Raw genomic sequence first — 22,339 nt, 5'->3', positions numbered from 1 at the left:
GAAATGCCTGTTTCTTCAAGTTCAGTGTGTCTTCCACTTTTATTTCCGAAACTCCTGAACTCAGCCTGAACACTCTCATTGTACTTTGCCAAAGTGTGACGTACACACCCACTTACATATTCCCTCTAAACATCCTTGCACTCCATCCCAAGACAAGGGGTCAATTTATGCCTTTCATGAGGTTTTTTTTATAAACAAACGAGGGCAGCATTAACCACACACTTCACCTTTCTTGTTTCGCCATATGAACTGTGGCAGATTCATGATTTTTCATCTCATCCTGAAACGAGTTTCCTTCACGTGCTTCGCATGTCGAGCCAGCAAGAACCATTCATTGGACTAGAGTGAGGAACAGCAGTTGGAAAGCTATGAATGAAATGTCTAATCTCTGAATACTCAATTTTCTTGCCAGTACACAAAAACTAGTTGTAAACTTTTTAATCCCAGCCAAAGAGCTGTATAAATGCAAGAAAAGCCAAAACAGGATACTAGCCACAGAAAGAAGTCACTATTTTCAATCATGTTTTTTTTCCATTAAAGGAGGGAGCAAGCTTCCAGTCCTCATGGGTGCGGAAAGAGCCTTCAATGATTGTGGCAACAGCTGGTAGAATAGATAAGGCATTGCAAATTCATATTGAACCAGGCATTTACCATACTTAGAGCAAGAAGGATAAAATTCTCCAGTTATAAAGACATTATTTTTCCATGTCAAGCTTCTGAAAGGAGACAGAGTCTGGCCTGCAGAGTACTGAATAAAGTAGTACAAACTTGATTTAATTCCATAGGCATTCTCACTCAATTGTTCATTCAGTAGTATACATATTAAATACAATTCACTTATTCACTCTCCAATTGGGAATTCCATCATTTCCACCACCACCCCCAATCTGCCAATGAAAACTATAATTTTGTAACAATTTTTGGAGATCTCAGGGGTCTGGCCCAAGATTTTGGGGAGCTACATACTATTCTAGAGCAGAGTGCTTCAGTTTTAAAAAAAAAACTCCAAGGGATGTATTTGATCCCATTGGTGAAAATAGAGAGTCCTGCAGTCAGGTCAATATCTGGGATAAGTGTGTATTCAGCACATTTCAATAAGAAAAATGATTGCCATTGGGCAATCAGCAAGAGGCCCACAATTATGTCTCTTTGCAGTGTTCCATGGTGACGTGACTGTGATTTACCTTTTTTTTCAGAAACCAGAATTTACTTCGTTTCCAGCAAAAGAGACTCGATAGCAAACAATGGGTTCACTTAATGATCACAGCATCTGCTTGCCCACAGGATTCACTTAATGACCACCACAAAAAGGTCATAAGATTAATCTTGGTCATGTGTTGACCAGGTTAATGACCATCACAACTTACGATCCCAATTGTCTGCTTGGTTATGGTCTATCTGTAAGCACTGTAGGAGATTCTTCTAGGAACTGTGATTGTTTCTGCCTCTACTGCACTTCAATTTGCATGAGGTGTCTATAGCGGTGCCTAGGCGCGGACCTGATTTCCACACACAAAAATATTTCCTAGATATACACTAACACTCTGAGAGAAAAGAAAAATAATGAACAAAATACAGAGTAGGAGAAGCTACCAGTAGGCATGCTCTTTAGCTCTTACAACACATCACTGACTGCCATCTCTCTGCCTTATGCCTGGCCCAGGAGAGAAGATGTATTTCACTACGCATAAAGTTCTCCTTTGCTAGCGATCTTCAAAACACGGGCTGGCTGGTCACCTGTCAGAGATGCTCCGATTTTGCAGTGACTGGACTAGATGACCTCTAAGACTCCCCTCCAACTCTATAACTCTATAAGAGACACCATAGGAGTCATCTGGGATTGTGTTTGCATTTGTGTGAACTCAGATTCACTGTAGGTCGTTTGTCTTGACCTGTGGGGTTCAAGGGATGCCTGCATCAGGCAGGAAAGGCTGGCCGGCCTTCAGCACCTTGGATAGCTCCAAACAGGGGGGGGAATCCTCCAATGCAACTAATCCTTTTATCTTTCTTGGATCAGGTTTTCTATTCTTTGACTCCACCCCTTCAGAGAGCTTTTCCAGGTAATCCTCGGGTTACAATTGGTTGCTTAGCGACTGTTGCAAGTTAGGGTGGACCTTCGTATTTGTGACCCCGTTCCAAAGTTCCAATGGCTGCCCCCCCTGCCCCACATTCAAGAGACTGCATGTTGGATGCTCTGCAACTGACCCCCTTTTCTGGCCATCTGTGGCATCCTGTTGTCATATGATCATGATTTATGTTTTTGCTGAAAACGTGTTTATTTCCAATTTTTGGCAAAAGCAGCCCATTGCAAACAATGGGTTTTCCTAACAACCGTGGATTCACTTAATGACCATGGTGATTCACTTAATGACTGCTGCAAAAAAGGTCATAAAATCAGATCACTTACATGATGACTCCCTTTACAACCATCATGACTTACAACCGTAATGGGTAGGTTCCATTACAGTAGTAAGTTGAGGACAGCCTATAAATTACCAGTTAACTCAAATTAAAATTTCAATTTCAGCACCCATAAGCATAGGTTGAAAGAATATTGTGGTCACTCTCACAAAATGAATGCCATGAAGGGAGGGGGCGAGGCTGTTTGCAAACAGTGACCAATCACAAAGCCACCATTTGCCAGGACACAAAAAAATTCCTCTTCCATGGAAATTCAATACTGCCTGAGCTGACCTTTTTTAGGCAGGTAGTTACACTTCCAAACCGAACTCCAGAAGCCTTCATTTTTATTTTCCAAGATGGCAGTGGGGCCTATGTGATGATCCGGAGGCATAAGGACAATCTATCAAGGGGCAATATAGAGACTGGAGCATAACATTTCAGTGTAACATGTTAAAAATGGAATCCAACTTAAATTAAAAATGGGGCACGATGGCTCAGTGGTTAAACATACTGAGCTTGTCAGCTGGAAAGCTGACAGCCCAGGTTTGAGACCCGAATGCTGTGCAACAGGGGTGAGCTCCCGTTCCTTGCTCTAGCTCCTGCCCATCTAGCAATTCGAAAGCATGCAAATGCAAGTAGATAAATAGGTACCACTTTGGTGGTAAAGTAACAGCATTCCATTTATCTTTGGCATATAGCCGTGCTGGCTACATGACCACAGAAAGTATTTTCAGACAACGCTGACTCCCTTGCCCAAGAAATGGAGATGAGCACCACGCTCTAGAGTCGGACACAACTGGACAGGGAAACCTTTAACTTTTACCTTAAATTAAAAACAGCTCCACAGATGTTATTTGTTCCAGTCATCTATTCAGGCACCAGATGAACCCAGGCTAAGTTAAAGCACAAGTAGCAAGATCTCATTTCGTCATATAATGTTATTAAAATTCAAAAATATGAATAAAAAGTAAGCAGGAAAAGAAAGTAGAAAAGAAAGAATCCGACAAAAAGCAAGATAAAAGTGCAAAGAAAAGAAGAATGGAAAAAAGTAAAGAAAAAAAGGTATTCCAGTTTTCTTTGTTACAGATATAGATTAAAAAAAAACACCCCAACTCTTATTCTGAAATTAATCATAGTCTACATTACCTCTCTAATTCCATAAAATTCTAGTCGTCAAATCCCAGAATCAAAATTTCATTTCTCTCAGGATCTTGCAAAAAGTCCAAAAGTGACTCCCACTTAGAAATAAAATTGTCAATGTCTTTGATTAAAAGTGTCAATTTGGCCAACTCGGCCAAATGACGTGACCTCACAATGCACAATGTTTCCTCCTCCTCAGGGAAGCGGAGGCATGGAGAAACGCCAAACCCAACAAGGTTGGATTGTAGGTTTCTTTTCATTAAGAAGGGAAGGAGGAAGAGATTTGCACATATAGGTAGCCCTTGACCACAGCTGAGCCCAAAATTGCTTTCCAATATGCTGAATTTTCAGGAATCCTTTACTTTGCCAAACAAACCTTCCGTTCAGCTTCCTTGCTTAATACATGTGCTCATTGTCTCTCCCATGTAGCATTGCCCAGGGAACATGTGTAGCTTAAGGAATGTGAATATATGTGACCCGGGGTAATGTTGCAGGATCCAATCTGGGTTGGTCACCGGGACCAGAGGTTTCGTCTTCCGAGCTTTCGGACCTGTGCTGGAGCCCATCCTCAGGGAAAAGTTCTCTCCATCCCTGAGGATGGGCTCCAGCATGAGTCTGAAAGCTCAGAAGACGAAACGTGCAGGCCATGCCTACCCCAGCTCCGCAAAGGGGGGAAAAAAGTGATATGTCACATGACACAATCAAGTTTGACCCCGGTCGGTGCTCTAGTCAAAGGATCCTGGGCTGAGCAGAAGATTGGTTTGATGGCCTCTACAATGTCTTCCTACTCTACGATGCCATCTTTGAATCCTCCATTGGGAGTCTCAGATAAAGTCCACCTCCCCCAAAAAAGACTGTTTAAAGAGTCCCCTATTCAACCAGACTTGTATCTAGTTTGACCGATAAACTTGGAAGCGCCAAGGCTGCATGTTACTAAGTGGTGGAAATAGCAATCCCCCTTGTGCGTCTCATCGGCTTGGAACCCAGCCAGTTTTCAATCAGGCTAAGCTCATTATAGAGTTGCTGGTGGCATCCTTCTTTGCTCTGAGACTGAGTCCTGCGGTTTGGAGCACCTTCCTCCAGGGAAATTGGTTTCAGGCGAGTGTAATTTTCCAGGTACAAGGTCACGGGTGGATCAGAGTTCTGGGCTTTCATGCTCAACCATGGAGAAAACTAGCTGGATGCCAGTCAGGTTTTTCTTTCTCGACTTAAGAATGACATCACAAGACAGTAGCAGGAATCAAAATAAGACCAGGAGAAATTATACAAAACAAGGGGGTTTTGTTATCTGGACCGTCACACGAAGACGTGAAGAATGGTCATGCCTGGTTAATGTCAGGAGGAAACAATCCATTGCAGCCAGCAGAAGAGAATGCAGACCTGCTTGCTTTTCCTATAGGGGTAGTCCTCCACTTACAACAGTCCATTTTAGTGACCATTCAAAGTTACGACAGAGCCGAAAACAGGGACTTATAATCGTTTTTCGCACTTGTTGCAGCATCCTCGTGGTCATCTGATCAAATTCCAGATGTTTGGCAACCGGCTCATATTTATGACGGTCGCAGTGTGCTGGGTTCCCGTGGTCCCCTTTTGCGACCTTCTGACAAGCAAAGTCAATGGGGAAGCCAGCTTCACTTAACAGCCATGTTACTAACTTCACAACTGCAGGGATTCACTTACCAACTGTGGCAAGAAAGGTTGCAAAACGGGGGGGGGGGGAGGGGACTCTAGTCTGTCCTGATTAGTCTTTATTAATATGTAGCCGTATTGCCCTCTTAGGCCTCATGGCCATGACAAACAGAAGTTTACTAATGACTGCCATAGCTGCGATGGAGAACTTTCATGGAGAACTTCTCATATTCATGAAGGAGCTGCTATGCTGGGTATGGAATAATAAAGACTAATAAGGACAGACTAGAAAGGTCACTTCCTATCTCCTCTACTTCCCCAGGTTGTTTTCTACATCACTATCTCCATGCTTTCTTGGGCAAGCAGAACATCTCCCAAGAAATGACAAAGTCATTTTTATTTCCTTGCCATGATTATGGGGTCCATGCAGGGTACAAAGGTGCCCTTGAAATAAAGACGGATCTGGAAATGAATGCTATGCTTTCCAATATGCTGAATTTTCACTGATTCCTTCAGGAATGCTTTACTTCGCCAAACAAACCTTCTATTCAGTTCCCTTGCTTAATATTCCCCAGATAGGCTTGGTTTCAATTGCCAGAATTCCCTAATCAAATTGGGGAAGCCTGGTGTATGTCTTTTGGGAGACAGTGAAGGAAATCACCAAGCGATCCTAATGAAATTAGGAAAAAACAACCTTCCCTTTGTGATTGAGAGGCCACCTGTGTTATCCGCCCCAACAGAAACCACACTGTTCCCATTTTAGCATTTCAAAATGTTTTGCAATGCGGTTTGAAAGCCAGAGAACTGTGTGCATCTATGTATAATTGTGCTGTGCAGACGTGCACATGCACACAAACAGAGATATATCAGCACACATGGGCACAAAGGACACACACATTTTCCTGAAAACGTTCAGTGCAATTTTTTTAAAAAAAATCATGAAACTGAAAAACTTGTCCAAATGATTGAACGAACGAACAAATGGGAATATACCCTATTTGGCCTCAGCAAATGGCTGCATCAGGAAACTAAACAAAACAGGGTCGGGTCAGGCCAGGCTATTCAGCAATCCTGGGAAATTAAAACAAAACCCAAAATAAGATCATTTCCATATTGCATCTTGTTTGGGCTGAATATGTCTACATGCATATAACTGGGTTAGCAGCAGTACAGAAATGTTCTTATTTTGGATTTTGTTTTAATTTCCCAGGATTGCTGAATAGCCTGGCCTGACCGTGTTCTGTCTAGTTTCTTGATGCAGCCATTTGCTGAGGCCAAATAGCGTATATTCCCATTTGTTCGTTCGTTCATTCATTCATTCATTCATTCATTCATTCATTCATTCATTCAATACAAGGATCAAGTCCAGCTTCGTACAGAGTCAGATCAATGGGTCAAACCATCAAGCTTAATCTCTCTACTTTGATAACTGGTATTTTTCTAAAATCAAGCCTGGACTTCTTATAAGCCAAACCAATGTGTAACCCTCCAAGTAAAGTATCTTCCTGATAAATACCAGCTAAGCAAGTGGCTTTACCTGAAGTCTTGGTACAGCAAGACCACGTGCAAATGTTTTTCAAATGTTTTCGAAGTTGAGTTTCACAGCATCTTTAAGGGTCTTTCTGGAAGCCTGTTAAAGGCCATGAGACCAGGGCCACAGAGTCATCATCCTAGAAGGGAGCAAAAGAGGCATCACATGGCAGACCTGAGTGGACTCTTGAGTCTCTGTGAGACTTTTACAGGAGGTTAAAATAATGGGTTGTGCCCCATTCCACTGCAATCACAGGAGAAATTTCTTAATAACATCTTCCATTTTTTTTATTGAGGCCATTCAGAGTATGCTGCCTCCACTTTTTCCCAAGGAAGCAGTCCAAATATAAATATACCCCATTCAGAAAAATCCACTGAACTTCACACCGAGTAAGAGTAAGAGTAAGAGTCTCAATGAATGTTTGGACTACAACTCCCATCACCCTTATATATATCCAGAAAGATATCTGCCACAAAGAAGAGAGGTGGTGGTGGTCAACCTATTGTCCAAAGCATCTGGAGGCAAGACAAAAAGCAATGAATGGAAACTAATCGAGGAGAGAAGCAACCTGGAATTAAGGAGAAATTTCCAGACAGTTAGAACAATTAATCAGTGGAACGACTTGCCTCCAGAAGTTGTGGGTGCTCCAGCATTGAAGGTTTTTAAGAAGAGACTGGACAGCCATTTGTCTGAAATGGTTTAGGGTTTCCTGCTTAACCAGTGGATTGAACTGGAAGACCTTCAAGATTCCTTTTAACTCTGTTATTCTGTTATTAAGAATCTAGAAGGATGATCGATGCGTCTGCTTTTGATTGAAAGTTTCAACAGGAACAGCATTTATCTGGAAGGAAGCTAAGCAGGATCAGGTCTTGTTAGTGCTTGGATGGGAGCCAAGGGAAATTATGGCTGTATGGAGATGGTCAAAGCATCCCAGAAGAGACCAGTGGTAAACTATTTCCACACTATTGCAATGAAAGTGACTGTAACATGTCCTTACAGTCGCCAAGTGTTAAGCTCAGCTTGAAGGAAACTTGACTTTAAACAAGGAAAACTGGGATTATAAACAGCATAGAACAGACCTCTGGGCAAAAGTGAAGAACAGACAAGTGATTGTTAAACTGCGGACCATTTGTTCTCCTTGTTACAACCATCACCACCAGAAAGCTCCATTCGATTGCAAAGTGTACCATTTCTTATAACGACCAATATGATGTATCTGTTGAAAGCCACCCTAAAACAGCCAACACCAGATGCTTCTGATCTGAATTTAGCCAGGGCAGACAATGGTGAAGTCAATAATGCTGGGATCGATCCTGAACTGGACATTGCAAGCAATATCTTTGTATGTTCTCTGATTCTGCTCTTTCATGCTCCTTCCTTTTGTGGGCATCCTGGCAAGAATAAATGGGTCAAAAATCCAACCACCTGAACGTCCCACTTCAAAGCTTCTGTCACCTTCAACCTATACAGAAGCCAGATTAAGGCTGTTCTCAGCAGCAATGGTGCGAGAATGGTTATTTATCCCTTCCAGCAGGCAACACTGCTGTGTGCCAATTTTGCTGTGAGGGTAACCTGATACGAGTCACCAATCATTTAGTCAAGATCACAAGCTGTCTTGCATCTCCTGGTCCCTGAAGGCTGGGGAGGAACCATTCCCTCTTCTCTAGTACGACAACTCTCCACAGCCAACTCGTCACAGCCAACTCACCGCGGAAGAACTCGCCATGGGACAAGAGTTACATTAATATTGACGAAGTAGTGGAATAGAATCATTAAAGAAAGGATTCTAAGGGAGGGACAAAAATGAAATGGGAGTGACAATTATTTTAAATTTTAAATAATTAAATCGAAGCGTCGAATTGTCCCACAGTGAGTTGTCGCTTGTCGAGTTGGCCGCAAATTGTCCCATTCCACTTGGAGTTGACTTTGGAGAAAATTAGACAATTGCAAACCCACACACACATTAAGCTCGGGAAAAGAGAAAGCCTGACTGAATGCTTCTTTCATTCTTCTTGCATTGTAACGTGAAGGAGATCAGTTTCATTTTGTTTTCTTACAGTTTCTCTGTTTCCTGGGCTGCTTATTCAACTGTCCCCCTCGGTCTAGTTTCTCCATGGTCACCTCCTTTTGCTCTCTAGACTTGACAATGTTTTCTAAGGCCTTTCTATTTTAGGCAGCAAGACCTCCTTACTGTTTCCAAGCTGATTCCCAAGACCTGGATCAATCTGAATAGCATATATAAGGTAAAGGTAAAGGTTCCCTCGCACATGCGTGCTAGTCGTTTCCAACTCTAGGGGCCGGTGCTCATCTCCATTTCAAAGCCGAAGAGCCAGCGTTTGTCTGAGGACGTCTCCGTGGTCATGTGGCCGGCATGACTAGACGCCAAAGGTGCACGGAACGCTGTTACCTTCCCTATTTTTCTACTTGCATTTTTACGTGCTTTCAAACTGCTAGGTTGGCAGAAGCTGGGACGAGCAACAGGCGCTCACTCTGCTACGCGGCACTCGGGATTTGACCTGCCAAACTGCCGATCTTCTGATCGACAAGCTCAGCGTCCTAACCCACTGAGCCACCGCGTAGCTTTGAATAGCATATATAGCTAAGTAAATATCACCATCATTTTAGCCATTGTCTATTCACTGCAGGATGAAGGCTTCTTCCCCATGTTTCCAACCTGTACGGTCCTGAGTTTTGTTTTACCAATTGGGCCCACAATACTTGCTGATGTTGTCCATCCATCCTGTTTTAGGTCTCTTTCGTGGACACTTTTTATCAATATCTAGCTACATGTATAGCTAAACAAATGGCTGCTGTCCCTTGTAGACATCCCTGCAAGAAACATTCATTCCTTACCAGGGTATTGGGTTTCTATTTGATAGATCCTAATAGAGATAAGAGGGACGTGGTGGCTCAGTGGGTTAGGATGCTGAGCTTGTCGATCAGAAGGTCGGCAGTTTGGCGGGTCGAATCCCGAGTGCCGTGTAACAGAGTGAGCGCCTGTTACTCGTCCCAGCTTCTGCCAACCTAGCAGTTCGAAAGCACGTAAAAATGCAAGTAGAAAAATAGGGACCACTACGGTGGGAAGGTAACAGCATTCCGTGTGCCTCTGGCATCTGAGTCATGCCGGCCACATGACCACGGAGACGTCCTCGGACAAGCGCTGGCTCTTCGGCTTTGAAACGGAGATGAGCACTGGCCCCTAGAGTTGGAAACAACTAGCACGCATGTGCGGGGGAACCTTTACCTTTACCTTTAATAGAGATATATGACTTCTTTTTCACCAAATCTTACTGCTCAGTGTACGAATTTGTTACTTTGGAAGACCCAAAAATATCTGGCACTATTTGACGGTCCTTGAATCTCTTAAAAGAGATCCTGTTAACCTGGCGAACTCTGTTATTATCTGGCAGCTGTGAAAACAACTTGTAACAGACACTGGTTGTAATGTCAGCAAACTCACAGCCGTACCGCAAACTAACTTACTTGTTACTTGAAATGCTCAGCAGTTCTGATTTGAGAAGCAGAAGCAGAGGAGACACACCTAGAGGGCATACGGGTCCTCGATCTAATTTCCTGTTGTCCTCTGCAACCAAATTGACTCAAACATTTTCTGGTCGGCTGTTTGAAAAAGAAAGAAGGAGAGAGAAAAGGAGACATCAAAAAAGTGTAAAGAGAGAAAGGATAGGTGGTTAGAATTTCGAGCAAGGGTGACAATAAACGAGAATGTTTGTAGCTCAGGGTTGAACTGTGGGGTCCTTGGTGCTCTCTGAGCTTGGCGGTTTTCTTGCAGACGTTTCTTTACCTAATCAAGGTGCTGATGCTGCAGTACTGATGATGTTACCTAGTTTGGGTAATGAAGTGTCTGCAAGAAAAAAAACCAAGCTCAGAGAGCACCAAGGACCCCTAAAAGAGCCTTGGTGGAGCAGTGGGCTAATGCCTCCTTAAGTAACACCAGCTGCCTGCAATTAGTGCAGGTTCGAGTCCCACCAGGCTCAAGGTTGACTCAGCCTTCCATCCTTCCCAGGTAGGTAAAATGAGGACCCAGATTGTTGGGGGCAATTAAGCTGACTTTGTAATAATGCCGCTTGGGTGTGTGTGTGTGTGAAAGCCCTAACAAGCAGGCATATACATAGAATGAAGGCTGCTGCTAAGCTTGTAAGCCGCCCTGAGTCTTCGGAGAAGGGCGGGATATAAATGGAATAAAAATAAAATAAATAAAAAATAAAATGTGACAATAAATGAGAGGTTCCTGTACTGGACAGAAGGAAAGGAGGAAGCAGCACTACCAAGACAATGGCCATACAAGAGGGGCTTGAGGCCAGGTCAAGGAAGTACATGAATACATGTCTCAGACAAGCCCTTCCCTTGATCACAGAAGAGAAAAGGGAAGGAGGAAGAAGTCTATTCAGGTATAAAACTACAGGCAGTCCTTGACTTACAACAGCTCATTTAGTGACCGTTTCAGTTACAACCAGCACTGAAAAAAGTGACTTGTGACCATTTATCACACTTACGACCTTTGCAGCAGCCCCGTGATCACGTGATCAAAATTCAGATGCTTAGCAACCAGTTCATATTGATGACCGTTGCTCCGTCCCAAGGTCACGTGATCCCCTTTTGCAACCTTTTGGATGAGCAAAGCCAATGGGGAAGCCAGATTCACTTAACAACCGGGTTACTACCTTATCGACTGCAGTGATTCCCTTAACGGAGGAAAGAAAGGTCATACAATGGGGCAAAACTCACATAATGAATTATCTCCCTTAACAACAGAAAATTTGGGCTCAATGGGGTCGTAAGTCGAGGACAGCCCGTATATGTTACTATAGATATAGGTGAGGAGACACGAGAAGTGTTTCCTAGCCTAGTTTTCCAGAGAGTAAAATTTTAAAAAAGGAGGAGAAAATACGTTCAGGCTGGCAAGATTGATGTCAGGTAGCCCAGAGTCAGAAGCACAGCTAGCAGTACTATCTTTATTGTAAGGTTACATTAACACAGTCTTGCAAATCTGAAAGTATTTCCTTTTACACTCTAGGAAACTAGGGGGGGGGTCCCATCTGAAATGCATCCTTGGTGCTCCCCCACCACCCTGCTTCTGGGATATCTTTTGCGTGAAGGTTACCTAGTCCTCCAACTTTTCCACCTGTCTCTCAAGGTCATTCCCACACACCATTATACACCATCCCTCGTGATGAAGTGGGAAACCTCTCCAGGTAAAGAGGCAAGGAAGACCCATCATGGGAATCAGCATGACAGAAGATTTCAAAAATGTTGTAGTCTAGGGGTGTCCCCCCCTTCATGGATTACTGCCTTGTCGTGGCGAAGGGGCTTGCGTAACTCAATGAAGCTATGAGCTATGCTGTGCAGGGACACCAAAGACGGACAGGTCATAGCAGAGAGTTCTGACAAAGTGTGATCCACTGGAGAAGGAAATGGCAACCCACTCCAGTATCTTTGCCATGAAAACCCCATGGACAGTACCAAAAGGCAAAAAGATATGACACTGGAAGATGAGCCCCTCAGGTCGGAAGGTGTCCAATATGCTACTGGGGAAGAGCAGAGGGCTAGTACTGGAGAAGAGCATAATGCCGGGAAAGGTTGAGGGCAAGAGAAGAAGAGCCTTGGTGGAGCAGTGGGCTAATGCCTCCTTAAGTAACACCAGCTGCCTGCAATTAGTGCAGGTTCGCATCCCACCAGGCTCAAGGTTGACTCAGCCTTCCATCCTTCCCAGGTAGGTAAAATGAGGACCCAGATTGTTGGGGGCAATAAGCTGACTTTGTAATAATGCCGCTTGGGGTGTGTGTGAAAGCCCTAATAAGCAGGCATATACATAGAATGAAGGCTACTGCTAAGCTTGTAAGCCGCCCTGAGTCTTTGGAGAAGGGCGGGATATAAATGGAATTAAAATAAATAAAAATAAAATAAAAATAAATAAAAATAAGAAGGGGACGACAGAAAATGAGGTGGCTGGATGGAGTCACTGAAGCAGTAGGCGTGAGCCTAAATGGACTCCAGAAGATGGTAGAGGACAGGAAGGCCTGGAGGAACATTGTCCATGGGGTCGTGATGGATCGGACACGACTTCGCAACTAACAACAAAAGGGGTGTCCACCCCAGAACCCCAGGGCTAAATAGGGCCCTCACAAGTCTTGGATGCAGCTCCCAAGTTCCTGTCAAGGGTCTACCAAATGCTAATTATTAATAAATCAGCAGAAGAACATAACATGCCCAGACATTGTATTAATTTATAATAATTATATTCTCCACAGTTACAATTATTTCACATTTATATTTAGTTGGAATTAAGTGAAGTTACATTCCCTCCTCATCCCGTCACTTTTTGGCCAATTTCACTAGTACGAGAAAACTACTACTAAAAAAAAATCTCATGGGGACGGTGAAACAGTATGTTCTTCTTTGCTTGCCATTAATTCTGTTGGGTGGACCAGCAACAATTCTGAAATTGTCCAGAAAGCATATTTTACGTCATTACCACTACAATCCCCTCCTAGCAATAGCATCCATCATTTTCATGACCCCAGGAGTCTTCTCTAACCAAAAAATTGCACTTGAACTAAAACTCCCATGATTCCCAGCCAGAACAATTTTAGCCCAATTTGCCAGAAGTCATAGCAGTGATCGACCAACATTTGAAAGATACCAGATGCTTTTGTTATTGACAGGGAAGTCTAAACTAGAATCACTTTGGGTAGTCAGATGAGCAGCGTATACATTTAACAAAGAATAAACCTGGATGCATCCTTGAAAATTGGGCAAATACCCCAATTTCCGCATAAGTTGTATCAGAAATGTCCAAAGAGAAAGGCGCTTCTCACTCCCTTAGTGATTCTGGAAACCATTTCAGTTTTGAAAAATTCCTTTTCTCCCTCTTTCCATTGCTCATGGCATTTTCAAAGACTAACCCACAGCAATGTTTAAGTCAAAACTTTCCAGAAAATGCAACAGTACATTAAAGTTTCTGTGGTTTTGGCTGATACCACACAGGGCAGCTAAGCAACAGTCTTGCAAGACCAAACCCAGCATATTCCTGTGAAGGGGGAATGTGCTAACCAATTCCTTGACCTGGAACCTCAGCGGAATATTAAAGTTTTGGCAGGCACACCTGGTATTATGGACCGCAAAGAAGAATTCATATCCAGAAACAAGCACGTGTCTGGCTATCAGATCCTCAACCACTGTCACACGAGAAAAAAAAAACAACAATAACGCTGGTTTGTCATATTCTGTTTGCTAAACCTCCATAATGGACGATTTGATCCTATAGCATTTTCTAACAGGGTATGCAACATCTTGAGGCCCACGAAATTCCTTATACGCTCGGGCATAAATAAAAAATTTTTTTATGGAGGGGTTCACCAATAGGAAACAGAGAGGAGAGCAGGGGGAAAAAAACTCATCATCTGGTTGAACAGCTCCTTTGTGACTGGTCAGGTCTACTTTGTTAGGTCTCCCACAGTCCAGGCAATTTTCGAGTTACCACTGTAGCGAAGCCTATTCATCATGGTCATAAGTCATGATAGCTGTAAAAAGTGCCGGTCATGTGAAAGCTGGCAGCCTACGTTTCAGAACTGAGCTCCACACGATGGGGTGAGTTCCTGTCCTTGCCAGCGCCTACAAATCTAGCAGCTCGAGCATTGCAATTTGTTAATTTCTGGAGGAGTTCTTTGTCTCTATCTTATCCTTTTTTTAACGGTTTAGTTTTTATATGTTTTATTTGTGTGTTACATTATTGGTATACAATTATACTGTTGTTGTTTTTTTTTAAAAAAAATATTTCATGGCCCCTTTTTACTGCTTATGTTTTGAATTATTCTACCTTTTCACAATCTTGTTATATATTTCTTAAAAGGGCTAAAGTTTAATTTCACTGCCAAAAATATAAAAAAAATTGCTTGAAATGTTAATCTTCCATGAACCAGAAGAGCAACCACATCCCTTCTTTTGGCCATTTCTCCACCCCTAACTGTGGAGAAGACATCTGACTCCAAGCTAAGTAGCCAGATCTTCACATGATGGAAGGCATCACTTCTGTGTTGGACACTGGAGCAAAATAACAGAATAATAGAGTTGGAAGGGACCTTGGAGGTCTTCTAGTCCAACCCCCTGCTCAAGCAGAAAACCCTATATCATTTCAGAGAAATGGCTGTCCAGTCTCTTCTTCAAAACTTCCAGTGTTGGAGCATTCACAACTTCTAGAGGCAAGGAGTTCCATGGATTAATTGTTCTGACTGCCAGGAAATTTCTCCTTAGTTCTAGGTTGCTTCCCTCCTTGATTAGTTTCCATCCCTTGCTTCTTCTCCTGCCTGTCCTGCAGATAGTGTGGTTCTTGAAGCTTGAAGCAGAGGACCAGGCAGATTGCTCAAACCTAGTGCCCATCTTTCACCAATTCACTTCCACCTAATTCTTGAGTCACCAACCTCTTGGATGGCTCTACCTTCCTGCTTTGACAGGAGATGCTTTCCGAAGGATACAAATCAGGCTGGAACGTGCAGGAGGAAACTTTTCTTCTTAAGTATTTTAGAGGGAGGGCATCTATCTTTATTAACTTTGGCATAAAAGGGGCTGTATTTCCCTCCCTCTCTGGAGTGAATATTATCTCCCCATTCTACCCACACCCCAGTGCTTTCCTCTCCCCTCTGGATGCTAGCTACTGCTAAAGGTAAGTTCTCTGTGGACATTTGAGAATCTTGTTTTCCAAGCATGATGGATTGCAAGAATTATAGAATGAAGGCTATTGCTAAGCACATTTGATTTGTGCTTAGATTGTAAGCCGCCCTGAGTCTTTGGAGAAGGGCGGGATATAAATGGGATTAAAATAAAATAAAAAATAAAATTATAATCAGCTCACTAGAGGGGAGACTTCATATTTTAGATGCCTAAAGCAAAAGAATTGGATTGACTCATGAAAAGCCTACAGTATCTCTCTTTCTCTTTCTCTTTCTCTCTCTCCCCCTGTTTTCTCCTGCAGCATAGATGGAAATAAGATTGAGCAGATCTCCTCTTTCAAATGCCTTCATTCTGTTGGCAGTAGGAAAACCTGTGGGGCCTATGGTACTGAAAATGCGCAAAGGAGTTCATATGCCATCCTTACATTCCTTAAGACAAGAGGTGGGCACTATATCCCTGTAGCACTTAAATTATTTGTAACCAAGCCAACAGCACAACTTCTTCATGGTGCCCAGCTGGGACTCTTCTCCAGTTTTGTACCATTCAAACTTGTTCAGTCCAAATGTCTGTGATAGGCTCTTCAAGTCTCAAACTGTGTCTCTGATGCCATCCTGTGATTAGACATTTGCCTCATGAAAGTGGAGGGTAGAGTTTGCATGACTATACTCAACTATTGGCTCAAACTATCCTTTTATTCCCTTGTCCTTGCCCCATTTACTATGAGTGATGACTGTCAATGCACATGGGGAAAAATGCAGTGGCAACTAAAATCTCATCCTCGGGCTCCTCTTCAGGTCTTCTACTCAGCACGGGGTATGATCAGGCCAAAGCACTCATCAAATAGTGTGTAGCCAACGCAGAATGCCAGTTGGACCTAGCCAGCTCCCCAACCTTGTTTCCCATGTGTCCCCAGGTTTTAATATTTGATTTCAATTATGTTTTAATTGTAGATGCATAGACATATTTTTATGACTGTAAGCCACCCAGAGTTATACTATGGTAAGATAGGTGGCCAATAAATTTTATAAATAAATAAATAAACCATTATTGCCAGGGAATCCAAGAGGAACTATGCCTCCCCCAGCATACTTAACTAAATTTGAAGTACCTAAATACCTCCAAGTCCCTATATTACAGTGATAATCATACTAACTTCATCTCACCATTACTGCATAAATACCCAGAGTGCACAGGGCAATCCCGCACCTCCCTGTTCCTTGCAGATACGAACCCTGATACAACAAATAACATTGCCAGAGTTAAAATTCATCGGGTGATGACCTGGGTCATAAACTAGACTTAATGAATATCTAGTTCACCACACTAGAGTGCTCTGCAATTTGACAGATGTAATCTTCCATATAAGTGGTGGCGTAGTGATGAAGATGCTTGCCTCCCACTCAGAAGGTTGAGAGTTCAATCCTAGGTAGTGGCAGATGTTTCTCTCCTAGGTCACAAAGAAAAACAAAAATCTGCTGCAAACTGTGTGGCATCAGGAAGGGCATCCAGCCAGTAAATGCTCAGCTCCATCCAGTCACCCCATCTCTACCACAAATTAAGGGATTACAGGGTCATAAAAAAGGAGTCTTCCATATACTACTTTCCTCTCCTCTCCTCTAAGATTCTTTTAGAATATATATATATATTCTAAAAGAATATATATATATATATATATGATTGCTAACAAAGAATTATATCAGTCTCCCTTTAATTCTTTGTTAGCAATCCAAAAAATTTACACACACACACACACCTGTGTGTGTGTGTGTATTCTATATGTGTGTGTGTGTGTGTGTGTACACACACACACATAAAAATATATATTTATTCTCCCAGAAGAACGAAGCTGAAGTCACCAGCCTGAGGATGACGGATGAGATTTCGTCGAAACGTTGCCCTGATACCTCCAATTTTACGTGGGGAAAAAAACCAAATGACCAAAGATCTACACACACACACACACACACACACACACACTTTATTTTGATTTTATATATACTTTCTGCTTTAATATATCTTCTAGTGTTACATACTTTTTTAAAGTTGTGCATCGTCTATGCTTCTTAATTGGCTGGACTCCACCCTCCTTGTGTTGGTCTACGATCATAATAAAAGATTTGATTTGACTACAGTATATCTAGTTTACAAATTTATCCAATTTAACAGTTATTCTTCCTCTCCAGAAAATTCTGCACCTGTAGGGGAAGCTTCTTAAAAACAAAAACCAAGTGTCTTAGACGTTTCCTCAGATTACAGCCCTTAAGTCTTTTGGGGAAAGACAAAAACCCGGATATCTTTTGAACATTTTCTGAAAGTGATTTAACAAGGTTCTGAATTGGCTTTCAAGGGCACCACCAAACAGGAAATTGGTCTGGTTCTTGCTGCACGAAATGTATAAGCCCGGGTGAGGCTGTGTATAACCAGCCACCATTTTTGGTGTGTTTGGGAGAATCTCTGTGATCAAATCTGCTGAAGATTTGGCAGCCCAAAGTTCCATAACTTTGAGGCAGGAACTACACAAAAGCAGTATGGTAAACCCTAGCATAGGTATAAGATGTTTTCCCAAAACACAAACTACTCGCTGGTCCAAGAAAAACATGGAATATACAACTCCTACTCCATTTGTGGTCTCGCCCACTTTGCCCTTGGTACCACAAAAGAGTTTATGGGTGGCCACTGGACACAAAAGCGTTGTCTGCTCCTTCCAAAGCCTATAATTTACCAGCCATGTCTGAGGTTATGAAACACATTACGTAAAACCAAACAAACAGCAAGAGTGTATTGCAAGTGCATTGACATCATGAATATCCACAGGAGCGTAACCAGGAATTGAATAAATTCATGATGGGCAATCTTGAAAATTTAGCATTACATCTGGGCTTTGAGCAGCAGGCCACCAAATGGTTGCCAGTTGCAGGGAAGAGAACATGTCTCCACCATCATCTTATGAGAGGCCCAAAGGCATCATCTGATTGGCCAACGTAAGCCTTGGCCTGATCCAGCAAGGACATTCTTAAATAGGTACTCCTTGACCCAAAAGTGCTTTTTCAAGAGGCAACTGGACTTTCTTGTTTTTCTTTGAAGATGTTTCGCTTCTCATCCAAGCTTCTTCAGAAGCGAAACATCTTCAAAGAGAAACAAGAAAGTCCAGCTGCCTCTTGAAAAAGCATCTTTGAGACAACTCTGACCTGGATGATGGAGAATCCCCATAGACAGGTAATCCTTGACTTAAGAGCACAGTTGGGACCAGAATTTCCATTGCTAAGCAACTCAATTGTTAAGTCTGATTTTACACCCTTTTTTTTAAACATGTTTCTTAATCACTGCAGTTCTTAATGAATCATGTAGCTGTTAAGCAAATCCATTTCCTCCATTGGCATTGCTTGCTGGAATATGGAAAAAGTTCAGAGAAGAGCAACTAAGACAATTAAAGGCCTGAAGACTAAAACATATGAAGACCGGCTGCAGGACTTGGGTTTGGCTAGTCTAAAGAAAAGAAGAAATAGGGGAGACATGATAGCCATGTTCTAGTATCTGAGGGGCTGCCACAAGGAACAGGGGGTCAGGCTGTTCTCCAAAGCACCAGAGGGCAGGACAAGAAACAATGGTTGGAAACTGATCAAAGAGAGAAGCAACCTGGAATTAAGGAGAAACTTCCTGACAGTGAGGACAGTTAATCAGTGGAACAGAAGTTGCTTCCAGAAATTGTGGGCGCTCCATCGCTGGAGATTTTTAAAAAGAGACTGGACAGTCACTTGTCTGAGATGGTATAGGTTCTCCTGCTTGAGCAGGGGGCTGTACTAGAAGACCTCCAAGGTCCCTTCCAGCTGTATTCTATTCTAATCTGGCTGGGAAGGTCGCAAATGGTGATCACATGACTCCAGGATGCTACAATCGCTATAAATACATGGCGGTTGCCAAGCACCCAAATTTTACTCATGTGACCGTGGGGATGCTGTGATGCTTATAAGTGTGAGGACTGGTTATAAATCCCTTTTTTTTAGTGGCTGTTATAACTGCCGACGGTCACTGAATGAATGATTGTAAGTGGTAGACTACTTGTCTTCTTTCGCACACAAATTCAAAACTCTACATTTCAAGCAGGAATATTATATTATTAAGTTGGCAATTTTAAATATCAACCTCACTGGAATCCTTAGCTTAAAAATCTACAAATTACAATTTTGCAAAATGTTATGCCCAGCTTTAAATTAAAAATAGGAACGATGGCTGCAAAATCAGTCAATGGTATTGGAAGAGGGAAAACCAGATGAGAAGATGAGAGAGAAAAAAAAACCCAACACCAAATATTTCCCTGTATTATTTCTGGTTTAGTCTGCATAGATTCAATTTAGGTCAAAGCTTTTAGGGAAAATTTTCCTGGCAGCTAGAAAACTGCTGTAATTTAACAGATCATGTCGGGTAGTATCATAGTTGGTTATTTATGGTGAGACTGAATTGTGCCTAAGCAACCTTGCAGGAAAGCTTTAGGAATCGGAGGACATCTTATCTTTTAGATTGTTAAAACCAGTCTAAATGTACCCCACCCCCACCCCAAACCTTCCTCTTCCACCAGGCCTCTTATGTAAGATGCTTTACAAAAAAGCAGGTAAGGTACGGATGTTTTCATGTACCTTGTGGCTCTTAAATAGAGATTCTTTTCCAGCCTTCCCTGACTGCAGTTACCATACAGATGTGTGAACTTCAGAATCCCCCAACTAACATCAACCCTACTGAGAATTTTAGCAGTTAAAATCCACAGCGCTGGCAGGTGTCCAGACTAGGGAAAGCCTGTTGCATGTAACCATTTTTTGTTCTTCCTCCCTGCAGTCTTAAACTGCCTGTCTCCCACACGCTAACCTGCTGAAAATAAAGCTGGATTAGGAAACCCCTTTTGGATTTGAACTTGTTCCTCTATAGTGCTCAGACTGAAGGAGCTACTTGGATAAGCTGTGAAACATTTCAAACCAAAAAAAGAAGACTCGTTGCCATGACTCAGCTTTCAGATCTTTCGACTTGGATGACTGAGAATCAACAGGAAACTCAGAATATAGTTAACACAGCCTCCCAGTTGGTGGATCCCCCTGCATCTTTTGCCCTCTCCCATCTATGTCAGGAAATTAAGCACCAATTTATTTCCATTATGTCAGCATGTCAGTGTCAGGCACCCCAGGAACCAAAAAAGACACATGGAATTACCTCTGAGTAGTTTCCTTTACTGTTCCTCACCTATAGACCGAAATCTTGCCAAACTAAAGCAACTATTTGCATCCCTATAGATATACTCTGGGAATTGCTAGGGAGGAATGTTTTTAACTTTGTTCCTCCTGACCAATCTTTCCTCTTTGCTCTCTGGAATGCAGCCCCTTCTTCCTGGGAATCCAGACCTCATTCTACCACAGTCTAATGTCAGCAGAAACTTGTAAGATTTTGTTAATGTAAACTTACGATAAAGCAGAGCTTGTATATCAAGTTGTGCTCTTGTCTAGACCACCTTACCAGACTGACATCATTTTTTGCAAGTCTGAAATACATTTCTCCCCTTTACTCTCAAGAAACTAGGGAGGACTGTATTGAAGGACTCTCTTTTCTGGGCTCAGCTGCCTCTTATCCAACAGTTCCCCAACTGTGGCTCCTGTCTACCAGGGTCATTCTCGAATACGCGTTCATCATTGTCAGCAAAGTCAAGAAGGTGGCCCTGATGGTGTATCCCATGACACCCATAAAGAACAAATGAAGTTTTCCATTGCTCTGCAACACCTATCATCTAGATTTATTTTTTTTAACCATGTCCTCCATGTCAGGAATGTTTCTCAACCTAGCAATTGTAAGGTGTGTAGACCTCTAGCATGCTGGCTGTGGAATTCTGGGAGTTGAAGTCCACACCTCTTACAGTTGCTGAGATTGAAAAGCACTGCTTTAGATGGTCTTCCTCATAGGCTGGGGACAAGAAGAAGGCAAGATTATGGAGCCCAGCTGAGTATTTCCAAGATGTAATTGCATATAGTGAGCTATACATGGAGAACGATCCCTGGGAATTGTGCCACTCCTCAACCCCATGATTGGAGTTGCATTACTTTGAAGGACGGCCAGATAATTTAGCCACCAAGGTAAAATAATCACATGAAATAAAGGCCGACTGCTATTTTGTCATCTTAACAATACAAGCATTGTTTACTACCCTGTGTTTAAACTAGGATTGCTCCCTAGTAAATATGCTTCCGATTATAACTTTCTTGAGTATTGTTTGGGTCTGCTTTTAATGAACACTGATTTTTCTCTTTCATGTCTTATGAACTGCAGTCATTTGTTTTTGTTTTTGTTTTAAAAAAGGGGTAAGTGACTCAATGCATATTAAAAAAAATCATTTAGCATATAGAAGAGCTGAACTCATTGTACACGGCTTTGATCTACTCAACTCTGCTTTGGCAAAAAGTGTTGTTTTTGTAATGCTTTGGAAAGCCAACATAGAGACCAATGTTTCAGAGAATGTCAGAGGAAAACTGGGGCAGGACAAATGTGGAGTTGATCAATGCAGTTTCAAAAGACCAGGGGAGGGTGTGCCCCTTAATAAACCTGTAGGCTTTTCTCCAGAATGGGAAGCTTGGCACGCTGGCATTAAGGCAGTGTCAAAAAGTTCATGCGAACGAGCTACCTGTTAGCCCAAAGAAATGAGATCAGACAGTCTGCCTTGATGGGACATTGTCAAAGGCCATTTCCAAGCACTTTGGCTTCCAAAGATATTTTTTTTTTAATCCCATTTATATCCCGCCCTTCTCCGAAGACTCAGGGCGGCTTACAATCTAAGAAGCACAAATCAATGTGCTTAGCAATAGCCTTCATTGTATGTATATGCCTGCTTATTAGGGCTTTCGGGGGGGCCCCCAAGTGGCATTATTACAAAGTCAGCTTATTGCCCCCCACAATCTGGGTCCTCATTTTACCTAC

The 22,339-nt window shown here is 42.4% G+C and overlaps 1 protein-coding gene across 2 annotated transcripts in view; it reads right to left on the bottom strand.

Annotated features, from left to right (window-relative positions):
• Window positions 1-10,323, bottom strand: part of COL8A2 (collagen type VIII alpha 2 chain) — a 46,520-nt gene extending 36,197 nt beyond the window's left edge. Inside the window, exons 1-2 of one of the 2 annotated variants that reach the window (XM_081334304.1) lie at window positions 10,187-10,323; window positions 6,710-6,842 (exon numbers count right to left, since the gene is read on the bottom strand). The gene's annotated coding sequence lies outside the window, so the exon portion shown is untranslated. The remainder of the gene's footprint in view (window positions 1-6,709; window positions 6,843-10,186) is intronic. The other variant, XM_081334305.1, reaches the window with a different exon arrangement.
• Window positions 10,324-22,339: the final 12,016 nt, after the last annotated feature.

Source organism: Vipera berus (genome assembly GCF_964194415.1).
Source record: "Vipera berus genome assembly, chromosome: 9".
NCBI lineage: Eukaryota > Metazoa > Chordata > Lepidosauria > Squamata > Viperidae > Vipera > Vipera berus.
The sequence above is the reverse complement of the archived record's forward strand: the minus strand, read 5'-3'. Positions and strand labels throughout refer to the sequence as shown.